This window comes from Pectinophora gossypiella, chromosome 29 (assembly GCF_024362695.1).
Source record: "Pectinophora gossypiella chromosome 29, ilPecGoss1.1, whole genome shotgun sequence".
Classification (NCBI taxonomy): Eukaryota; Metazoa; Arthropoda; class Insecta; order Lepidoptera; family Gelechiidae; genus Pectinophora; species Pectinophora gossypiella.
In genome coordinates, this window is record NC_065432.1 from 4386079 (window position 1) to 4411612 (window position 25534).

At 38.1% G+C, this 25534-nt stretch overlaps 1 protein-coding gene across 2 annotated transcripts in view; it reads left to right on the forward strand.

Moving 5' to 3' along the window:
• Positions 1-8537: 8537 nt before the first annotated feature.
• LOC126379610 (Kv channel-interacting protein 4-like) overlaps positions 8538-25534 on the forward strand; it is a 110790-nt gene continuing 93793 nt past the window's right edge. Inside the window, exon 1 of one of the 2 annotated variants that reach the window (XM_050028432.1) lies at positions 8538-8575. The gene's annotated coding sequence lies outside the window, so the exon portion shown is untranslated. Of the gene's footprint in view, positions 8576-14647; positions 14735-25534 lie in introns of those variants that run through there. The other variant, XM_050028431.1, reaches the window with a different exon arrangement.

Genomic DNA, 25534 nt, shown 5'->3' on the forward strand with positions numbered 1-25534 from the left:
CACGAAATACATGTAAGTACATTACGTATACCTATATAAAATCACACCAATATCCAAAAACGGCCCCCTTAGTCGAGTGGTTTGAGCGTTGGGCTCACGATCCGGTGGTCCCGGGTTCAAATCACTTTGCGATCCCTAGTTTGGTTAGGACGTTACAAGCTGATCACCTGATTGTCCGAAAGTGATCCGTGCTTCGGAAGGCACGTTAAGCCGTTGGTCCCGGCTGCTATTTACCGATGTAAGTAAGTAGTCGTTACATGAGTCATGTCAGGGGCAGTTGGCGGTTCAATTGTAACCCTGACACCAGAGTTGATAAGGTTGGTATTCCACCTCACAATCCACACGATAAGAAGATTTGACATAATTAAGTTGACAGCACACGTGAAACGGATTGCATATGAGCGAGAAGCCTATTTTATTCGCCCGGGTTGTTCTTCCATTTTAAAATGAACAGTTGTCGATCATCCGTCGCTTTCCTTTTCGGTGAATAAGAAAATGACGAGTATGATTTAAAATAAAATTAGGAGGTGTCTGCAGGAATCGGGGCCGTTAAAAATCCTATACGATTTCAGCGCTATTTCCTCTATATATTGTAAAAACGCGCCTTGAATTAATGTACTGTTAGAGAGTTATGGTCGATGACTGTTGTGTTGTTGATGTTTTGTTGTTTATTGAAACTGTCGTAGTAATGGTGTAATAAAGACTTAGAAATAAATTGGTGTAGCTAATGAAGACTATAGAGAACCGGAGAGACTAACTTTCCTTATCCATTATTATCCATATTTGGGTGAATATCAAAATGTGCCAAGTTTGGTGGCGAACTGTCATATAATTTTTTCGTGAAAAATTGGGTTCCGACATGAAGATCCAAAAGGATCGTTTTTCATGTCGGAACCCAATTTTTCACGGAAAAATAATATGAAATTTCGCCACCAAACTTGATATTTGATATTCACCCATTTACGATCCAAACATGAATTGTAAAACAAATTCGACAATCATTTGGTTTAGGCCTGTGCTGGATTAGAACCTGCGACCTCAAAGTGAGAAGCGTTCTAACAATTGGGCTACCACGGCTCTTCTTATGTAACAAACGACCAATGTGACAAATTACCACGACATTTATGTACTACTTTTATAAGACTAATATTTCTTATAAGTAAATGGGAAGAATTGGGGACATTAATTAAGTATACAGGATGTTAGTGACACCGTTACGAAAACATTGAGGTAAGATTCAGACCATGATTCAGAGTTGATATCAAGTGGAGAATGTTCCTTCGGAAAAGTATGAAACTGAATGTAAAAAGACAGACATTCCACTTCACTAACATCCATATGTACTTGTATGGCTACTGTACGTACTTGCATGGGGTGTAAGTGACATCGTAACGAATACTGAGGGGGATGATTCAGCACATTATTCTGAATTAATATCAAGTGGAATTTATATCGCAATTGAAAATAATGTAGAAAACACAATAAATGATGAATTTCGCGACAGAAAATTCCACTTGATATTGACTCTGAATTATGGTCTGGATCGTCCCCTCAGTATTCGTTACGATGTCACTTACACCCTGTATTAAGGTTATTAATGACTCTATACGGCTGTTAGTAAGAAATAAATGGTACTTACATACAAAATAAATACATACAAGAAAGCATCCTTATTCTCTCGTGTGGGTTGTGAGGTCCGTGATAATGGATGGCGGCGAGAGTATGCTTCTGCTTAAGGATATTTTCGTAACAGCGACCGTAGTCCAGTAGTTGAGCGTTATGCTCACGGTCTGGAGGCTTCGGGTTCAAATCCCGGACGGGACAAATCACAACAATCACATTGTGATCCCTAGTTTGCTTAGAGCATTACAGGCTGATCACCTGATTGTCCGAAAGTAAAATGAGCGGTGCTTCGGAAGGCACGTTAAGCTGTTGGTGCCGGTTTCTATTTACTGATGTAAGTAAGTAGTCCTTACATGAGCCATATCAGGGGCGCGCGGACAACACACCAATATATACACGCACACACACACACACACACGCACTCACTCACACACACACACACACACACAGCAGATTTCGCCTTAACTAAAGCTGTCTCCTGAATATTGTTTCGTGTTATGTATGTATGTTATGCTTATGTTTTGTATGTTTTATTTCACGAAACTGTATTTTCAATTCAAGTCAGTCGACTTCATAATGGAAAAACTTACAAAAATCACAAACCATGCTACGAAATCGTTTAATCTTTATACATACATACATAAACAGCCTATATACGTCCCAATGTTGGGCACAGGCCTCCCCTCAATCAACCGGAGTGGTGTATGGAGCATACTCCACCACGCTGCTCTAATGCGGGTTGGTGGAGGTGTTTTTACGGCTAATAGCCGGGACCGACGACTTAACGTGCCCTCTGAAGCACGAAATCATCATACTTTTTCGGACAACCAGGTGATTCAAGCCTGAAAAGTCGTTACCAAACAAAGGACAGTCTCGCAAAGTGATTTCGACAATGTCCCCATCGGGAATCGAGCCTAACTCTCTAACCACTAGACCACGGAGGCTGTCCTAATCTTTATACAGATAAATAAAAGACCTCTTTAGTCATTTTGTGATTTTTTTTTCACAATTTATATTATTTATTACATAACACATAACATAATACTCGGTATTGTATTGTATTGTATTGTATAATATAAGATCACGACTATATCCTAATTGGGGTAGTCAGAGGTACTGTCTCGAGCATTAATATGTATACACTTTGGTACCATGTCACATTAACTTTTTGACAAATTGAACTGTAAGTCTCACTAAATGTCAAATATGTTAGTGCGACAGAGTCCAAAAGTGGGTACATTATATTGCTCATGACTGTGAATAGAAACCGGAACCAACGGCTTAACGTGCCTTCCGAAGCACGGATCGTCTTACTTTCCGACAATCAGGTGATCAGCCAGTAATGTCCGAACCAAACTAGGGATCACACAGTGATTTGTCCCCACCGGGATTCGAACCCGGGACCTCCGGATCGTGAGCCCAACCTCAACCACTGGACCACGGAGGCCGTAAGATAAATTAAGAACTTATCAGAGCATGTCTGGCTACCCCTAAACAGGATATAGTCGTGAGCTTATGTTATGTAAAAGGCGCTAGCGGTAAGTTCTTCTTATCTTATCTTATCTAGCCTAAAGTGTCCACTGCTGGGCAAAGGCCTCCCTCCATTTCTTCCAGGACTCTCTCTCCAGTGCTTCCTCCGGCCAGCCTTCCAGGAAAGCATCCAAGTCGTCGCGCCATCTCCGCCTCGGTCTAGCGGTAAGTTAGTTCAGGAATATAAATCTTTCAGATTTCAGTTCCGTATAATTTCCTGAAGGAAATAAAAGCTGCTTTGCCGTCTTTGCAAATCTGTTTTTACATTTTCAGTCGAGAAAAGGTTCAGTATGATCTACTCTGAACCGGCGTGCGTGTATGAAACGATTGATGAACGTGGAGGAAGCAAGAGAAGTGTGTCAGGATAGAAGCAAATGGATTCCATAGTCTCTGCTTAACCCGGTGGGAAATAGGCGTGAGTTTAATGTATTTAACTATGTACCCTCTGAAGATGCCAATAGAATCCTTTATTTTCTAGTCAACCTTACCCCCAAGGTTGTTTAAATGAAACCTAAGTTGTTTCATTCGGTATTTTCCTGTTTGCTACGATTTTTTATCAAATAACTATTTCCTAGGCAAGGGCATAATCCGACCGAAATGAAAATCCCAAGAATAAATGGTCAAAATAACAAATGAGATAACATTTCCTCTGAGCCAGGTTATGGCTTAAAGAATTTAGTAGCTGCTACGTGATCGTAGCTACGCTACGAGGACGTCCGTAGCAAATTCTACGCATATTTTTGGTAGTATGTTGGTAATATTTTTATTTTATTTTATTGTTTTTTGTTGGTAAATATATTAAAAAAAAGGTTTTAGCTGATCTAATAGATACATAAACTCACGCCTGTAATCCCAAATGGAGTGGCTAGAGCCACCAATTAATTCTCTTAGTTTAGTTTTTTGTTTGTTTAGTTTTAAGTTCGTGTTTTTTTTGTTTTTTGTTTAAAGTGTAGTCTCTGCTTACCCCGGCGGGAAGTTGGTTTAAGTTTATGTATGTGTATGTAGAAAGAGACATACAAATTCACGCCCCTAAACCCTATCGGGGCAGGTAGATAAGGCTCTATCACGTTGATCTAACAGAGAGTTCGGTAACGGCTTCCGTGGTCCAGTGGTTGAGCGTTACGCTCACGATCCGGAGGCCCCGGGTTCGAATCTCGGTGAGGAAATATAACAAAAATTACTTTATGATCCCTAGTTTGGTTAGGACATTACAGGCTGTTCACCTGATTGTCCGAAAGTAAGATGATCCGTGCTTCGGAAGTCACGTTAAACCGTTGGTCCCGGTTACTACTTACTGATGTAAGAAATTAGTCGTTACATGAGCCATGTCAGCCTTTGGCGGCTCAATAGTAACCCTGACACCAGGGTTGATGGGGTTGGTAATCCACCTCACAACCCGCACGATAGAAGAAGAAGCTAAGGTAAAAACTAGTAATATACTAGGTATTTCGTCGTATTAGGTACTTGCCGGTCCCATGGTATAAGAAAACCACGTATTGCAGCGTAATTTTGCTGCAGCGCAATCTTTTTGCTTATCAAGTTTTCTTTTTCTGGCTTTTTGGACGTATGCTATATTTAAAATTTGAAATATGAATTTGTCTCCATGGTTTGTTTATTTGTTTCTTGACATTTGAGAGATATTCTTTGTGGCTGACTATTGGTTTTCTTGTATTTTATCTGGAAAATCTAATTTAATGTTCTGTATGTGTTATTAAATGTGCTGTTTTAATTGTGAAACGTAAAACGTAATTTCTGGTGATATAATTATAGTATTTCATTTTCCCTGGTAAGTTCGTGTTGGTTTGCTCTTCTTTCTTCTTTTTCTTTGATTCCTCTTTTCTATTTTATTATTTATCTTTGTAGATAAGGGAAATCCCCTTGGGTTTTGGTTTTTACCTGGAGCTACATCGTGTGCGAAGCCGCCCCATCCCCACGGATCCTATATATGATTCGAGTTGCGACTGCGAAGTCGCTACGATCGCTCCGACTCTGCGGTTCCTGTCACTTGCCGTTACCCGTTTCCTGACCCGAAGCTGTATCGCTTCAACGGTCCCTACAAGACGGACGGATCGACGGAATAACTACGGCTGCGAAGAACCAAATTGCTTTTGTGTTCCTTTTTATATTCCTGAACGTTTTTTTTTAGGGCTCGAGATCGAACCCCACCGCAAAAAAAGGAAAAAAAAATAAATACGAATTATGATGAAATAATTACTTTTGTTCGGGCGCCAAAAATGTAGCGATAAAGAAGAGGAGTCGCTAGCAATTAAATAAATTTAATGGGAAATGCAGTTTTAAGTAATTTAAATTATTATAAATTAACATGAACATAGTTAAAAGGTAACAACAGTAAAAAAAGGAATCGAACCTCACCTACCTCCGTTGATCAACGAAAGTTTTTAAAGATTATGCCAAATGGAATACCAATCTCAGAAACGATGCCGCGCGGGGCTTTAAGAATTTTGAAAAGGCTTCCTAAATAAATATTCACAAATAGCGGAAATAATATTTAAAAAAAGGTTCAGGAATATAAAAAGGAACACAAAAGCAATTTGGTTCTTCGCAGCCGTAGTTATTCCGTCGATCCGTCCGTCTCGTAGGGACCGTTGAAGCGATACAGCTTCGGGTCAGGAAACGGGTAACGGCAAGTGACAAGAACCGCAGAGTCGGAGCGATCGTAGCGACTTCGCAGTCGCAACTCGAATCATATATAGGATCCGTGGGGATGGGGCGGCTTCGCACACGATGTAGCTTCAGGTAAAAACCAAAACCCAAGGGGATTTCCCTTATCTACAACGATAAATAATAAAATTGAAAAGAAGGAATCAAAGAAAAAGAAGAAAGAAGAGCAAACCAACACGAACTTACCAGGGAAAATGAAATACTATAATTATATCACCAGAAATTACGTTTTACGTTTCACAATTAAAACAGCACATTTAATAACACATACAGAACATTAAATTAGATTTTCCAGATAAAATACAAGAAAACCAATAGTCAGCCACAAAGAATATCTCTCAAATGTCAAGAAACAAATAAACAAACCATGGAGACAAATTCATATTTCAAATTTTAAATATAGCATACGTCCAAAAAGCCAGAAAAAGAAAACTTGATAAGCAAAAAGATTGCGCTGCAGCAAAATTACGCTGCAGTATGCTCAAAAGTGACAGCTAACATTTCAAGGTTAGCCCAGGTGACGTCATCCCTCCCTGTATTGCCATTTCGTAATAAATAAATTACCCACGATCAATGGAAAAAAGCCAGGGTGGATGAGGTTGGTAATCCACCTCACAACCCACACGAGAAAAGAAGAAACAAAGAGTTCGGTGAGGTGTAGGTACTGAGTTCATCTTGCAACCTTGCAACCGAATCCTGAATGGAGCAACCATGGACCCAAGAGATTTGAACCAGTGTTCAGTTATCCTAAAGGTAAGTAAACCCATTAAGCTAGGCAATCAGCATGAAAAACATGTACAAATATAATAATAACGTTCCGTACAACGCAATAATCACAGTCGGCCGCAATTTATTCGGCTTACAGACATAAACCTCGGATTTGCGTGTAACGGAACAAAAGTCCTATGGAATTATGTCTCGGCTATTACAATCTGCGCTAATCCACCTTTTTGTCTTTGTTGGGTAGAAAATGTGTTCTTTTTTTCTCTGCTGGACAGGAGAAGTTAAAAAAAGAACACTTATTCTTCTTCTATCGTGCGGGTTGTGCGATGAATTACCAACCTCATCCACCCTGGCTTTTTTCCATTGATCGTGGGTAATTTATTCATTACGAAATGGCAATACAGGGAGGGATGACGTCAGCTGGGCTAACCTTGAAATGTTAGCTGGCACTTTTGAGCATACCTGGTTTTCTTATACCATGGGACCGGCAAGTACCTAATACAACGAAATACCTAGTATATTACTAGTTACCTTAGCTTCTTCTTCTACTACTTCTTTAATTTACTAATTAACTAGGCTACACCCATAGTACTCTGGTCTTATCTGCCTAAAGGTCAGGTTAAGTTAAGGCCAGGCGCGCACTACGAGATTTCGCCGCGCGGCAGAAAAAAGCAGCGTCATAATGTCGCACTGTAATACTGTACCAAACAGTCTTAAAATGTATTGCGCGCACTTGACGGCAGGGCCGCCGCAGCGGCGCAGTATTACAGTGCGACATTATGCCGCTGCTCTTTTCTGCCGCGCGGCGAAAAACTCGTAGTACGCGCCTGCCCTAAAACTTTTTTTTAAATATTTTTCTCCCCTTTTTACAACATTTCCATCGGCGTCCGAAGGACGTAATGTACGATCCTGACGACCCGATTACTCTAGCCATAGAGGCGGCCAATCAGCTCGCGACACAACACTTCAGGACCCCGATACCGACCCCGCCGGCGTGATCGACGACTTCCCTCAATCAGCGCTTATCGCTATCAACCCGCTAGGGTCAATTAATTCTTTCAAATATTTTTCCTCTCAGACGGCACCATCAGGCCTATTGTCTTAAACGTTGTACCGGGTGAGAGCCTTCAGCGCTCCCCATTTGTCCGGCCAAGTAGTTAATGCCATCTGCGGCAAATCTACAATAAGTCACGTAAAAAAAAAACAATATTCCCGTTTTTTGTTCCCCGAACCGGCCCCATTATGTACTTATAATTAATATTTAAACTATTCAAAGTTAATGACGTGTATATACAGGTTGTTAGTGACATCGTAACGAATACTGAGATGGATGTTTCAGACCATGATTCTGAGTTAATATCAACTAGAATTTTCCGTCACAAAATTCATGTATTGTTTTAGTTTTTTTTTTAATTTTTATCAATTGTATACTTTTGAGATGGAGAATTCCACTTGATATTAACTCAGAATAATCAGCTGAATCATCCCCTTCAGTATTCGTTACGATGTCACTTACACCCCGTACCAGTACATACAGGTAGGTATGAGTGTTAGTGACACCGTAACGAATACTGAGGGGGATGATTCCGGCCATGATTCTGAGTTGTTATCAAGTGGAATTTCCTGTCAATAAATTCATGAAATATTTTGTGTTTTTTAATTATTTTACGTTCCATACTTTTGCGACGGAAAATTCCACTTGATATCAACTCAGAATCATGGTCTGAAATTCAGACTCTGAATCATCCCTTAAAGTTTTCGTTAGTTACGATGTCGCTAACACCCTGTATAGTATAATCTGTGGGTTCAGTAACTTGTCTATTAGAGCTGTTGTTTATGTGCCGGGCACCCTATATGTGCCAGTCATGTATGGTGCCAGTTGTAGCGAATATTATAATATAACTCGATCAACTCGATTTGCATTCGAAACTCGAAACTGATATCATACATTAATTTAAATAAATACTCCTTTCTGATTTAAAAAGTATAAATACGGTCTCGCTGGAAAATTCTACAGGTGAGCGTTTCGTTTTTAATTTCTTATTTTAGGTTTTTTATTGTTCAAGTTTGTTGTGAGTTAAGATAAGATGTATTGTGGAACGTCTCCTATTGATGTTTTGTATTCCATTTACAAAATTGTGGGAATTGAGAGTCCCTTTTCTTTCTAAGGACTAAATTATATTTTACAGGAACGGTTTTTTTTTAAATTTAAGTTAAATTATTTACTTTTTCTACTCCTCTACTTTAATCTGGCATTTAAATAACCAAAAAGTTTAATATAAGTACATACATAATTAAACTCTTTGAAAAAGTGTACGCTCTATGGCCTATAAAAGCATTGTTTACAAAGTGTAACTGTACTATAATGTCGCCAAAAAAGCATTGTTGTTGTTTTTTTTTTTGACCTGGAAACTAGATATACTATAAAAAAAAGTATACATTCGCCGCCATTTTCCCGCGCGTTGGAAAATAATTTTTATAAATAAAAGTTTTCTTTGTATAATTTTTGTTTCATTTAAAATTACGTCGTCGTAGAAAAAGTATTGTATGCAACGTTGTATAACTAGGTCAAAAAATGCTCGTGGCGTCTCTTATTGCGATGTTCGCCAAGGCTCACATCGCAACTCACGCCACTCGCATTTTTTGACCCTTCTTATACAACTGTTGCATAATAGTATTTTATGCAACAGTTGTATAAGAAGGGTCAAAAAATGCGAGTGGCGTGAGTTGCGATGTGAGCCTTGGCGAACATCGCAATAAGAGACGCCACGAGCATTTTTTGACTTAGTTATACAACGTTGCATACAATACTTTTTCTACGACGACGTAATTTTAAATGAAACAAAAATTATACAAAGAAAAATTTTATTTATAAAAATTATTTTCCAACGCGCGGGAAAATGGCGGCAAATGTATACTTTTTTTTATAGTATATCTATGGCACCAAACAAAGTAAAGGTGCCAGTTTCCAGGTCAAAAAAAAAAAACAACAACAATGCTTTTTTGGCGACATTATAGTACAGTTACATTTTGTAAACAATGCTTTTATAGGCCATAGAGCGTACACTTTTTCAAAGAGTTTAATTATGTATGTACTTATATTAGACTTTTTGGTTATTTAAATGCCAGATTAAAGTAGAGGAGTAGAAAAAATACTATAAAAAAATTGTGGAACACACTCTATTAGATAAAGGATATTGTTACAAAGTGACGTAAAGGGACGTCATAGGCGGTCTGTTAGGCGAAAATATTTGTTTTTTATTTAATGTACTTACATACGTACATAAACACGCCTATTTCCTATCGGGGTAAGCAGAGCCTATGGAATCCCATTTGCTTCGATCCTGACACACTTCTCTTGCTTCCTCCACATTCATCAATCGTTTCATACACGCACGCCGGTTCAGAGTAGATCGTACTGAACCTTTTCTAAGGACATCTCCAATCTTCTTCTCTCTTGTGGGTTGAGGTAGATTACCAACCTCATCAACCCTGGTGTCAGGGTTACTATTGATCCGCCAAAGGCCCCTGACATGACTCATGTAACAACTACTTACTTACATTAGTAAGTAGTAACCGGGACCAACGGCTTAACGTACCTTCCGAATAGTATAATAGTAATCAAATCAAATCAAAAATCTTTTTCTTATCGTGTGGGTTCTTATGAGGTGGAATACTAGCCTCATCAACCCTGGTGTCAGGGTTACTATTGAGCCGCCAAAGGCCCCTGACATAGCTCATGTAACGACTACTTACTTACATAGGTAAGTAATAACCGGGACCAACGGCTTAACGCACCTTCCGAATAGTATAATAGTAATCAAATCAAATCAAAAATTATTTATCCGGACAACATAAGATAAGTAACAAAAACTTAAATACTTACTAAGTTAGTTTACCAAATAAGGTGGACGATATTCGGGTTTAAATCCGCCCGCCATCTCAATCAGGTGGCACACTAAGGGCGAATCGTCATCATCATCACCAGCCCATTAACGTTCCCACTGCTGGGGCACGGGCCTTCCCTACGGATGGATAGGGAGATCGGGTCTTAAACCACCACGCGGGTCCAGTGCGGATTGGTGGTTACTAACGACAACAAAAAGACATCACAAGACAGGAGAGATAATATGGGCGAATCGTATTTGTCGACAATCGCATTACCTGGTGAGAGCCTTCAGCGCTCTCCATTTGTCCGGCCAAGTAGTTAATGCCATCTGCGGCAAGTCTACAATAAGTCACGTCAAAAAAAGGCTATCGCATTCAGGATTCTGTTAGAGCTGACGCGCATTCGCTCCAACGGTGAAGCAACTCGTTAATAATGCTAACACTCGTACGCTCGTAATCATCATCATCATCACCAGCCCATTAACGTCTCCACTGCTGGGGCACGGGCCTTCCCTATGGATGGATAGGGAGATCGGGCCTTAAACCACCACGCGGGCCCAGTGCGGATTGGTGGTTATTAACGACTGCTAATGCAGCCGGGACCAACGGCTTAACGTGCCTTCCGAAGCACGGAGGAGCTCGAGATGAAAACTTTTTTTTTGTGGTCACCCATCCTATGACCGGCCTTTGCGAAAGTTGCTTAACTTCAACAATCGCAGGCCGAGCGCGTTTACCGCTCCTTCTCTATGCTCGTAATAATGTGTGTTATTAAAGACGTCTATCCCAGCCACCACTGGGGCCCGACCTTCGCCGCACTAATGTGCGTGGCTCATCCATCACTCCGACATAAAACACGGAGCCTGTGTCAATCATATACCCGCTGTTCTGATTTACTCTGTGCTCGGTTAGACGGCGATTGAGAGCAATGTTCACATACCATAAGCTTCCGTCTATATCCCAATTGGAATAGTAAAAGGTACATCCATTGAAAGAAAGAAACGTTTAAAACACATAATAACGGGTTCTTACCGGGTTTAAATGGGGATATGAGACTCCCGATATTTCGACACTGTTGCAAGTGTCATCCCGTGATCATGGCACTTGCAACAGTGTCGAAATATCGGGAGTCTCATATCCCCATTTAAACGCGGTAAGAACCCATTATTATGTGTTTTAATTATGATAATAACCGCGTAAACTTAAAATAATGTAGAAAGAAACGTTTTAAATAAAGGGACACCACAGTAACAAATATAAAACAAATAACAAATATAATTATAATATAAAACACGGAGTAAGTAAAATCTTTATTTCTTTAGTAAAACATAACTTACAATCAAAATAATAAAAACAACTTACACGAGAAATACAAATAATTGAGTGTATGGACTGGTCAACGATGGTGGTAGTGTCCTTTATAAAAGGGCCTCACTCAGCACAAGCCGCGGCGCGAGCCACGACGCTGGTATTCTGTGGACCCTGCTAAGTGAGGCACGGAAGCCGTGTCTCCCACAAATACAACTTCAATGAATACCTGCATAGTATTTTTTTTAAACTATGAAAATAAAGTAGTTTACAAAAACATATTAAAAAACGTGTGTGTGTACAGTGTATCTACAAATACACGAAAGAAATACAATAATACTTACAAAACAGGATGCAAGATGAACTAAGTACCAACAGCACTTAGCTTGCTGTTAGACCAACCTGATAGGTGAACAGTATCGCCGCCGGTCGAGTCAACTGTATTAGTGAACCACATTCAAATGAAATCAATTTTAGGGTGAGTTTCACCCGTTTACACCCGAACCCAAGATTCTTTCAATCGTAGGGCTAGGCGATTGCTGTCAATTGCATGACACTCTCATACACATACACACAAACACACAGTACAGCTCACACACATGTCCACATACACCCAACACACACATGCACAAATACACGCACGCACAAACACAAGCACGCACACACGCACACACACACACCTTTTGGTGGCTCTTAAATTAATAATGATTATATACAATACAAAGACCTTTTGATTATATAGGATAGACCTCGTTTATAGAAGCGTTCAGGGATTATTGGAATAATTGGATTATTGTTGTAATTTCAAAACTTAAACCATAAATCGCGAATACACTACAAATTTTATTGTCTAATAGCATTATCATTGACAATAATATTAGAACAATATTCCCGACACCTTTTGTTCTAATTGGCTATTTGACAGTTTATAACAATAAAATATAAATTATGTCCAATATGGTAGTTTATCGTTTAACGATAATTATTCAATTGTTTCTTTTATTAACACACACACACACACACACACTTGCGTATCTCGAAGGTTCCTGTCAGTTTTCCCTTATTTAATTTCTTCATTTGTTTCTGTTTTTTTGATATATTTTTTGGATTATATAATTATACATTTCTCTAATATTTGTAGCTACTTAGTAACACATTAGAATATATTAAATAATTACCAAGGGTTGGGGCCTGGTGACCTGTAGTACAAGGGAAATCCTTTTACAAGCACCAGCTCCCTTACAATACACTTGTATCACAATGTTAGCCAGCTAAGAAAATTTTTTGTTTTGTTTTGTGTTTTAAGTAGAGAAATAAACATTTTTATTATTATTATTAAGATTATTTTTAAATATTTTATTTTTACAATATAAGTATGCGAGTTTTTTATCTGTGTATTACAAGTCCCGAAAGACGGTCGGCCATGTTGAGCTTCGTATGACGTCATATAGGCTTTTTGGCGGGAACGGAAACGGGATGGTTGCTTTCTTCATTGAATAATCTAAATAATCAATACAAAGTGGTGTTTTGTGGTTAATGATGGTTTTAAGTTAGTCAGAAAACATTCGGGATAGTATTATTGTATGGGAATATTCCATAAACAAAGTGTATCTATCTATTTTCGCTTCGTGCCCACAAGTCGCTTCATAACTTGAAAGTTTATGCGGACTTTTGAGTTAATTCTTTTGGGGTTTGGAGTAGGAGTCTGCTCCGAGGGTGGGGGCTTAGGTTTTATCATTCATCGTCAATGTCTTTCATCATTTCATGAATCATCATAAAGAAAAAAAAACTTAAGACATGGCTGTATGGGCATCGATCCCTTTGCCTTGCCCTTTGGGGAAAACAAAAAAAATGACGTCACATATCACAAAATAAACAAAAAGTATTTGTCTTGTTTCAAGTAGATTGAAGTAAGAGAGTTTCTTTGTTTATTGATATTGACGTCATGGGGAAAAATGTCACGTGACCTACCGTTTTCGCGCTAAATTTGATATCAATGAAGAAATATTATGTTTTTTCTATTATATATATTCCGCGCGGAAAGAGGCAAAGCAAAATAATTGGACACTTAATAAGACATGACGAAAGGAAAGATAGGAAGGGGAAGACCAAGAAGAGTCTACATGAAACAGATTAAAGAGAAGGTTGACCTAAGGTTGCCTGGAAGAAATTGCTATTTAGCAATAAGGCCGCCGATTGTACTTCTCCTGTCACATTTGTAATTGTTTTTAGTGTTGTGTGCAATAAATTATATTTATTATATTGTATTGTATTGTAAGTTGAACGTCGTGTGTTATAAGGAAGTCAAGGAATTGAACTTTGATAGACAAGAATGAAGAATATTACACCGACAAGAGCATCATCATCTCCTTAGCATTATCCCGTTTTTCACAGGGTTCGGCAGGTCCGGTTTTTTACAGAAGCGACCGCCTGTCTGACCTTCCAAGTTCCAACCCGCGAAGGGAAAACCAGTACATGTTAGGTCTACTCCGAAAATGCATTTCTAAAATTTTAAATAATTTTAAAAAACACAAAAATTAATGCAGTTATAGAATTTAAAATAATTTAAAAAAAAAAACAAAAAAAAAATAATTTTGCGACGGAAAATTCCATTTGATATTAACTCGGAATCATGGTCTGAATCATCCCTCAAAGTTTTCGTTACGATGTTACTAACACCCTGTATAAATGGATACTAAGATAGGAATCGAGGAAGACTCGAAAGAACATTTTGAATACGGGTATGAAGCCACGCGGACCTAGCCACGGGCGGCACCGAATATTGTTATTTGACTTACGCTCTTTTGTTTCTGTCATAACGCATGCGTCGTTTTCCCGCGCTCCCAGCTCAGTTTTACCTCGGAGCCGGGCAAAGGCACGCGCCGCGCTCAGCCTTAGCCAACACAACCACCTGTTAAAAGAAAATAAATACTCCTTTGTGATTTAAAAAGTATAAATACGGTCTCGCTGGAAAATTCTACAGGTGAGCATTTCGTTTTTAATTTCTTATTTTAGGTTTTTTATTGTTCAAGTTTGTTATGAGTTAAGATAAGATGTATTGTGGAACGTCTCCTATTGATGTGTTGTAGATATTCCATTTACAAAATTGTGGGAATTGAGAGTCCCTTTTCTTTCTAAGGACTAAATTATATTTTACAGGAACGGTATTTTTTTTCAAATAGAAATGTAATTGTTTATTAAAAAAAATTGTGGAACGCATTCTATTGTAATAGATAAAGGTTATTCTTATAAAGGGTATAATATACGTCATAGGCGGTCTGTTAGGTGAAAAGGTATATTTTTTTATTTAACGTACATACTTACATAAACACGCCTATTTCCCACCGGGGTAAGCAGAGACTATGGAATTACATTTGCTTCGATCCTGACACACTCAATCTTGCTTCCTCCACATTCAATAACTGTTTAATACACGCACGCCGGTTCAGAGTAGATCGTACTTAACCGGCATCTACTTATTATTAAGTTATACACTAAAAAAACATAACATACACACACGAGCTGCTCTGCAAATTTTTCATAATTGTAAATTTAACTGTTTAATGGCCCCGATTCCTGCAGAAACCGCCTAATTTTATTTTAAGTTATAGCCGTCATTTTCATATCCGTCGAAAAGGAAAGGGACGGATTCACAGCTCTTAATTTTAGGAAGAATGTGTAAATGAATGAATAACCCGGTCGAATCAAAAAGGTACGTCGCTGGTATGCAATCCGTTTGACGTGTCTACTTAACTGTGTCGGGTTATTGACTGATGTAAAATTTTTAGACGGTTGGTTTAGATTTGTGCTTAAAATTGACGTGTGTTCCATAAATTTTATGCTTGTCGATTACCCATCCCTTTGTTTTACGGTGGATAAGAAAATGACAGATATAACTTAGAATAAAATTAGATGGTATTTACAGGAATTAGCACCAATATCTAGAGGTGGAGACCTGGTGTCCTATATGACAGGTTTTACCTAGTTTAGGCACCAGCCTCTACTGAAAAATTGTATGCACAAACAAAATGTCTTTTGTTATGGATTCTTTTTGTAGAGGAAATAAACTTTTTACTTGCTTACTTACGACTGTATCCCAATTGGGGTAGTCAACGGAACATCCATCGCAAGATGAACTAAGCATCCACGCCTCACCGAGCTTTCTGTTAGACCAACGTGATAGGAAGTGATATAATGTTTAATAGCTCTTATACTCAAAGGTGGTCTAGAAGAGATTGCTACTTAGCATTAAGGCTTTTAAAACTACATGAGAGAAGAATATTTTCATTCAATTTTCTTTGATGAGAGTGAAAGAAAAATAGTCTCTGCTTACCCCGGTGGGAAATAAGTGTGAATTTATGAAATGTGTATGTATGGAAGAAGCCAAAGTAGTTTATCAGGGTCGTAGCTAGTGAAATTCTGTGTATATCTGCCTACCCTAATGGAAAATACGCGCAATGTTAGGCTTACTTTATGTAAAAAGCTTATTATAAGATTAGAAAGAAAGAAAGAAACGTTTATTATAAAGGGACACCACAGTAACAAATACAAAACAAATAACAAATATATATAATATAAAACACAGAGTAACACACAACTTACAATCAAACAAAACACATAATAAAAACAACATACACGAGAAATACAAATAATTGAGTGTATGGACTGGTCAACGATGGTGGTGGTGTCCTTTATAAAAGGGATTACCTAAATGATAAAATGCTTGGGTGACGTATGTTGAGGCGAGAAAGAGTCGCGCTCTTTCGGTGCCAAGCCAGCTGGTTTTCTTTTACCATACAAACACCAAAGAAAACTTTCGTTTGGACGTTTCGTAAAAAGTATTACATTTGACTAGGCTGTCAAGTAGCGTATTCGACGTTACATCATAAGACAATGTAATTCGGAAGATCATCTTTAAAGGAAATGACGTATTGTGATGGATTGAAGTGGATTGACAGCGAAATGATGGATGTTTATGTCGATAAAGAAAATGGGAAGGTCGTATGTTGATTAGGAATTAATATGAGGGTTTTTCCAGACTACATTCCCTAATACCCTGTATAATACATTGTTTTAAGTTTACGCGGTTATTGGTGCTAATTCATGTAAATACCATCTAATTTTATTTTAAGTTATATCTGTCATTTTCTTATCCGCCGAAAAGAAAAGGGACGGGTAATCGACAAGCATAAAATTTATGGAACACACGTCAATTTTAAGCACAAATCTAAAACAACCGTCTAAAACTTTTACATTGGCCAATAACCCGACGGAATTAAGTTGACAGCATACGTCAAACGGTTTGCATACCAGCGAGATACCTTTTTGATTCGCCCGGGTTATTCATTTATTTACTCATTCTTCGTAAAATTAAGAGCTGTCAATCATCCGTCCCTTTCCTTTTCGGCGGATAAGAAAATGACAGGTATAACTTAAATTAAAATTAGGAGGTGTCTGCAGGAATCGGGGCCATTATCATAATTAATATGAGTCTCATATTCCTACTTTAAACGTGGTAAGAACCCGTTATTATGTGTTATATATATACCCTGTATAATGACAATATTCGAAATTAAATATACATCTGAGGCCGTTATAAGCGGATCTTTGCAATAAAATCATAATAAAGAGGTCCTGTCGACCCTTCGCACCCCAAGGGTCGAATTGACCCCAGTTGAAAAGGTCCAAGTGTGAAAATGAATTATATTTAGACCCTTATAAAAATATGTATCGGGCATTCAAACAAACTTCTTAAAGATGATGAAAGACGCTAAAGTTGAGTTAACAGCCTTCGTTGTCCAGTAGTTGAGCGTTGGGCTCACAATCCAGAGGTCCCAGGTTCGAATCCCGGTGGGGACATATCACAAAAATCACTTTGTGATCCCTAGTTTGGTTAGGACATTACAGGGTGATCACCTGATTATCCGAAAGTAAGATGTTCCGTGCTTAGAAAGGCACGTTAAGCCATTGGTCTCGGTTACTACTTACTGATGTAAGTATGTAGTCGTTACATGAGCCATGTCAGGGGCCTTTGGCGGCTCAATAGTAACCCTGACACCAGAGTTGATGAGGTTGGTATTCCACCTCACAACCCACACGATAGAAGAAGGAGACGGCTTTAGTTTGTTTGCTTTGTTTTGGGTCACACCCCGGACACTTCATTATAAACAACTTTGTTTTACACAGACACTACACATTGAAGTTATCGTACAGTCATGAGCAATATAATGTACCCACTTTAGGACTCTGTCGCACTACTTACAGTTCAATTTGTCAAAAAAGTTAATGTGACATGGTACCAAAGTGTATACATATTAATGCTCGTGGCCGTAGACACGCATCTGAGTGTGTGACGTCAGACGCCATACGATTCAAGTCTAAACTATATCCGAGGGGGGTGAGGTAAACCTAGCTCAGACCCTGGTGGGGAGCGGAGAGTTGCCGTTCAATTTTGCATATGGTATTGATACCTATAAGTAGGTATATTTTTTTTGAAAAGGGTAGCTTGTGACGTCGCAAACAGAAGGGATAAAACTTTTTAGCAAAATCAGCGGTTATGATTTTAAAAAGTTCGGTCACGAGCATTAATATGTATACAGTTTGGTACCATGTCACATTAACTTTTTTGACAAATTGAACTGTAAGTCTCACTAAATATCAAATATGTTAGTGCGACAGAGTCCTAAAGTGGGTATTATATTGCTCATGACTGTACGTAGTATTATTCCTTATTCTATGGTTAAAGTCCCAAGGTCCAAGGTCCAATCTTCTAAGTGTCCATTACTGAAATGGAATCAGATAGTATGTCAAAAACATCACGACATACTCCCTCGGGACTGAGTTCCTTCAGTTACTAGACGAAATAATCATTGATATTGACACCCCAGATTTTGTTTTCTTTTTCTTATCATAAATTTATTATTGTAGGTTTGCCACATACATACAGTCACGAGCAATATAATGTAACCACTTTAGGACTCTGTCGCACTAAGATATTTGGCATTTACTGAGACTTACAGTTCAATTTGTCAAAAAAGTTAATGTGACATGGTACCAAAGTGTATACATATTAATGCTCGCGACAGTACATACCTAAAATCACGCCTAATTCCCATTGGGGTAGGCAGAGATCATGGACTTCTTATTACGAGGCCAGGTTAGGAGGCGAGGTTTGCCTCTACATACATACAGACATAAACTCACGCCCGTAATCCCTAATGGGGTGGGCAGAGCCACAAGTAATCAAAGACAACTTGCAGCCACTGTTGATATGATGGATATGATGAACCTCATGGTGATAAGGGATCAGCCTATCGCCCATAACATTAGTCCGTCATTTAGAGGACACAATCCCTCTGTCGGATTTTACGACAAGCCAGGGAAGACAAGCAGCTGAACGTGTTTTATGTTTTTATTTGCTCCCAGAAAAACATAGAAGCATATATAGGAGGCTAGGTTTGCCTCTAATAGCATTGAATACTTGACCGGACAAATGGGGAGTTTTAAAGATTTATCCAGTTCTATTACACCCAGGCACAATTACATATTCCATCCATTATTATTCTGATCAAAATAAAGCGAAGCAATATAGGTAGCAACATAATTCTACATAACAATTATTATTATTTGTATATCGTTTCCATATCTCGGGCCTACGGAGTCCCGGACTTTTGGAAGGCGTGCGTGGGGCCGAAGCCAACACGTAGAGGCCCCTTAAGACAGTTTAATCTAAATGTGGTGTGACACCAACCGGCGATTATGCCCTCAATGTCCCACTGCGGGGCAAAGGCCTCTCTTCCCTTCTTCCACTCCCTGTCCCCAGCTTGCTCGCGCCACCGTTTCGAGAAGCGGTCTAACTCGTCGCGCCATCTTTTCCGTGGCCTTCCCCGACGTCTGACACAATTATTAACAATATTTTTTATAAATATTAAATATGTTTCTGCAATAACATTGTATTTTTGAATAATTATTTACCGGAGTAGTGAGAAAGTAGGTAATTATCACGTTAAATCTCGACAACGCCATCTATGGGTATGTGGTGTCCTAAATAATAAATGTTTCTTTCTTTCTTTCTTTCTTACTTAAATAATTTATCTTTTGACCGAATCTACCCCTACACAATACAGTTGTAGAATAATAATTACAAAGTTCTTAGTGGGAGTATTGTTCAAAGTTCTTAATCCGCGGCGAGTGTGGTCGTTCGATGCCAGTTCTGGAACTTTTTGTTTTTCTTTATTCAAGTTCATTTTTCGGTTTTTGTTTTGAGATAAACTTGGAAGTTGAAACTGTAAGAATAGAAATACGTCGTGCGGAACAGGCGGGCTATAACAGTGTTACTACAAAACACAAACTAAAAATAAACTAGGTTTGAAATAGTATTTCGCGCCACGAAAGAAGTCGGCGGATTTTAAAGAAACTAACTTGACCAGTCATAATAATTCTATGCAGAATCTGCGACAGTAGCGCCGAGGCCTTCGGAACTTCTTTCGTATACGGATTATATTTTAAACATAGTTTATCTTTTAGTCTTTGTTTCCCCACTGCTGGGGCACGGGCCTTCCCTATGGATGGATAGGGAGATCGGGCCTTAAACCACCACGCGGGCCCAGTGCGGATTGGTGGTTATTAACGACTGCTAATGCAGCCGTGACCAACGGCTTAAAGTGCCTTCCGAAGCACGGAGGAGCTCGAGATGAAAACTTTTTTTTTGTGGTCACCCATCCTATGACCGGCCTTTGCGAAAGTTGCTTAACTTCAACAATAGCAGACCAAGCGCGTTTACCGCTGCGCCACCGAGCTCCTCGAATGTGAGGCGTATACAATTATCTTTATTTTTCTGTCTACCCCTTTAGGGATAAATCCGTGATGGCTTGTTGTGTTAAATTTTGCATATGGTATTGATACCTATAAGTAGGTATATTTTTTTTTTGAAAAGAGTAAGCTTGTGACGTCGCAAACAGAAGGGACAAAACTTTTTAGCAAAATCAGCGGTTATGATTTTAAAAAGTTCGGTCATGATCACGGTTCGGTCAGTTCTCACAACCTGTATAGCCGGGGAAAAGAAGCTGCAAGAAATACCTCGGCACAGGGGCCCCTAGACGTTCTTTACAAAAAATAAACATAAAATATTGGTATAAAATTGAGTAATTTAGCTGCCTAATATCAGTTCTCAGACAGTTAATCCCATGCATTCATATCTTCTAAATAATCACTAACTTTATAATAACCTTTTTTGTAAAGTTTTTGTTTAACTACTGTTTTAAAACAGTTGAAAGGCAAATTCTGAATGTCAATGGGAATCTTATTGTAAAAACGTATACATTGCCCCTTAAAAGATTTAGTAACCTTATGTAATCGACTGACTTGTAAAGCAAGTTTATTTTTATTGCGGGTATTAACAATGTGCCGATCGCTATTTTTTGCAAATAATCCTATATGTTTTTTAACATAGTATATTAAGGTTTCAAAGACATATTTTGACGACATAACGACATAACCGTTACCTTTGCAAATGTCGTTTACATGGAAATGATTATTACTCGCAGCAAACGTAATTACAACGACTCGGTTAAGTAGGTTAGATATCGTATACCCCTGGTAATTTGTATAATATTATCTAGTGGAAATGAAGACATAAAATAGTGCTTTTACAAAAGGAAGACTAAAAGCTTAGATAAACTATATTTTCCGACAACGCACTCCGTGGTCCAGTAGTTTGAGCGTTCGGCTCTCGACCCGGAGGTCTTTCTTGCAGCTTCTTTTCTCCGGCTATACAAGTTGTGAGAAGCTGCAGTAGTTTTAGGCGGATAAGACGTTCGTTATGTAAAAACTGAGGATTCAAAGTGTAACTGTGTTGCCTACTGAATAAAGATATTTTTGAATTTGAATTTACCGAGCTTTCTGTTGTACCTAATTGTTTTGTGAAAATTTTAAATGATGTTGTTGTCTTATTTTTACAATACAATACAAATACACTTTATTGCACCAAAATAAAAAGAAATAATTACAAAAGTCTCTTAACTAAGTACATGGTAAATGGCGGCCTTATCGCTTAAAGCGATTTCTTCCAAACAACCATAAGGACCATAACCATATTTTTGTAATAATAATAAACTAATTCTATTCGATTCGATTCGATTCGATTCGATTCCATTCCATTCTATTCTATGTTATGTACTTATGTATGCTGTTAATTGAAATCAAATACTTACGTTCCGGTTTGTTTGAGGTCGGCGAAAATCCAGCGTATTAAATTCTCATCCATCGCATCTTTGAACCGCTGAATTAATTTCGCTGTCTGTGCCTTCAACCGACGATCGATTCCTGGCATTTAGTAAACAAGTAAACATCGACGGTTGTCACAGTGCAGGAAGAACAGGGGGTTAAACCGGTCAAATTGAAGCAATTCACAAAAAAGCCCTACTGCTATTTGACATTACCGAGTAATGCATTCGCAGGTATGTGACCTAACGTGTATTGGGCTTGTTTTCGCTTCGCGGGGTGGAAGGTCAGACAGGCAGGTCTTCTTCTATCGCGTGGGTTATGAGGTGGATTACCAACCTCATCAACCCTGGTGTCAGGGTTACTATTGCACCGCCAAAAATAAAAAAACCAGCGTCATAGTCTAGGCTATGGCATTATGCTGAGGTGGAACCGTTTCGGCATACATTCATAACTGTATTATTTTATGTTAATTATGTTAAAACAATAAGTATGTCGAAAAATATTTTTTCTTTCTTTCTTTCTTTCTTTCCAAAGGCCCCTGACGTAACTCATGTAACGACTACTTACTTACATCAGTACGTATTGACCGGGACCAACGGCTTAACGTACCTTCCGTCGCACGGATCATCTTACTTTCGGACAATCAGGTGATCAGCCTGCAATGTCCTAACCAAACTAGGGATCACAAAGTAATTTTTGTGGTATGTCCCCACTGGGATTGGAACTCGGGGCCTCCGGATCGTGAGCCCAACGCTCAACCGCTGGACCACAGAGGTCTTATTTTATCCAGTGGACCTACTGTTATTTGTTTACTATGTGTCGTCGTTTGGCGGAGGCCTATGTCGGAAATGACGAATGTAACATGTAAATGATATCTCCCCCCGGGGAGTGACTGATGGTAGTAATTTTATATTTATCTTCGACGAATTGGGATATCTAATAATAAAAATATGTACAAATAATAATAATAGGTACAAATATACCCGATATAATATTGTGAACTTTCATTATGTGCTAACGACCTCCGTGGTCCAGTAGTTGTGCGCTGGGTTCACGATCCGGAGGTCCCGGGTTCGATTCCCGGTGGGGACATAATATCGCAAAAAATACTTTGTGGTCCCTTGTTTGGTTAGGACATTACTGGCTGATCACCAGATTGTCCGAAAGTAAGATGATCCGTGCTTCAGAAGGCACGTTGGTCCCGGTTACTACTTACTGATGTAAGTACGTAGTCGTTACATGAGCCATGTTAGGGGCCTTTGGCGGCTCAATAGTAACCCTGACTAATTTCCAACTAGTCAAATCAGTTACTTTTTACTAAACGTCAAAACACGAAATTACTACGGAATTTGTAAGAAAAAGCACACTGAACGTCATTGAAAACCTTGATAAAATGTCGGACTTATTATTACGTTTTTCTTGATTAAAATTCATAAATAAGTTAAATAGAAAAAAGAAAATGTTTTTCGTTAGTTGTAAAGCAGTCTTTATTTAGTAATCAGAATTTCATAATTTATCTTTAACCTAGTACACGACCCAATTCAACCGTAAGTCTTATTAAATGTCAAATGTGATAGTGCGACAGGGTACATGATATTGCTCATGACTGTACACAGAACAGGATATAAAGACAGACTAACACAAGACAGACAAACTGGGGGGAGGTTGGTTAAAATGGCCACATCGAAGCAATTCATCTAAGAAAGCAATATTGCAATTTGACATTTGCGCATATAAAAGTAAGTGCGCAATGCAAACAACAACTGTTCAGCTGAACAGGGGGGTTAAAATGGCCACATCGAAGCAATTCATCTAAGAAAGCAATATAGCTATTTGACATTTGTTTTTATTTGTTTTTATTGCATTGTTTTGAAGTTTTATTTATTCTACTAGAAATAAGCTTATCTCTTCCAGCAGCGGAAAGAGATTAAACTTCAAAACAACGCAATACAATACAAAAACGCTTTATTGCACATATAAACGCAACACTAAAAACAATTACAAATGTGACAGGAGAAGTACAATCGGCGGCCTTAATGCTAAATAGTAATTTCTCCCGGGCAACCTTAGGGTGAATGAACTAACTTTCTTTTAGTCTTTTTTTGACGTGACTCATTTTACATTCGCCGCAAATGGCATTTAACTACTTGGCCGGACAAATGGGGAGTGCTGAGGGCTCTCAGTCGGTACAAAATTTAAGATAAAGGGGGGTTATAAAATGACCACATAGAAGCAATTCATCTAAGAAAGCAATGGTCTTAAATTTTGTTTTACAATAGAAAAAATTCTGACTCAGACGGGACTTGAACCCGCAGCACTTGTCAAGCGGGAACGATCGTGTTAACCACTACACTGCTGGGTCCTCTTCCTGTCCAAGTTTCACTATAATAAATTAATAATCATAACTATAATTATACTTATATCCAAAGTCTGTTTTTAATAGCCTCTTCACAAAGTTCAAGTGATAAGTACCTACAGAGATTTATTTTTATAACTTGATATAATATCCTCTATAATAATGCACATTCTGTGTGAATTTCAACTAGGTATCAAATATGGTTCAAAAGATACAGCCTTTTAAAGATTGAACAAATAAAAAAGATATTAAATTGATTGTTTAATTAATTGATTTAACACAGTTGACTCGACCTGACGGCTTTACTATTGTATATTATTTATTTATATTAAAATAAATTTATTCAAAATATATGAATTTAATTTACTTAATATATAAATGTTTAATTGATTACATTGAATAAATTGATTTATTAATTTGAACTTTAGGACCCTCTGACAGACAAACAGACATAGGTACATAAAAACGGTTTAGGGGCATTAATCGAAGCGGTCTATCTACAGAATCAGAAAAGTACTTTAAATCCATTTCTTGGTAGAATAAAAAAAAAAAAAATGAAATATTTAAATACACATACATACACATACACATTTTACACACACATATACATTTTTATATTTATATTTTTTTTTTTATTTATTTATTTTTTTTTGATTGAAATATTTATTGGCGCCACTTAAGATGTTTCTGATATTAAATGATATAAGGGTTACCCCCTCCCCCACCCTTTCACCTGATTGCCTGAAAGTAAGACGATCCGTGCTTCGGATGGCACTTTAAGTGAGTAATCGTTACATGAGCCATGTCAGGGCCTTTGGCGGCTCAATAGTAACCCTAACACCAGGGTTGATGAGGTTGATAATTCACCTCACAACCCTCACGATAGAAGAGAATGATATGTAAAAAAATACGATTACAAAAGAAAAAAAACATCAAAATCGGACCTGTTTCTGGCAAGATAATATTCATAAATAAGTTAAATGGAAAAAAGAAAACGTTTTTTGTCACCTTTAGATCTGTCTTTATTTAGTAATCGGAATTTCATAATTTTTTTCTATCTTTGACCTAGGAAACTACCCAATTACTGATTATTTTTTTTATTTATTTAAAACACATAATAACTTTCTTACCGCGTTTAAAGTAAGAATATGAGACTCCCGATATTTATTTATTCTTTTATTTAAGGACTTTTAACAATTGCCT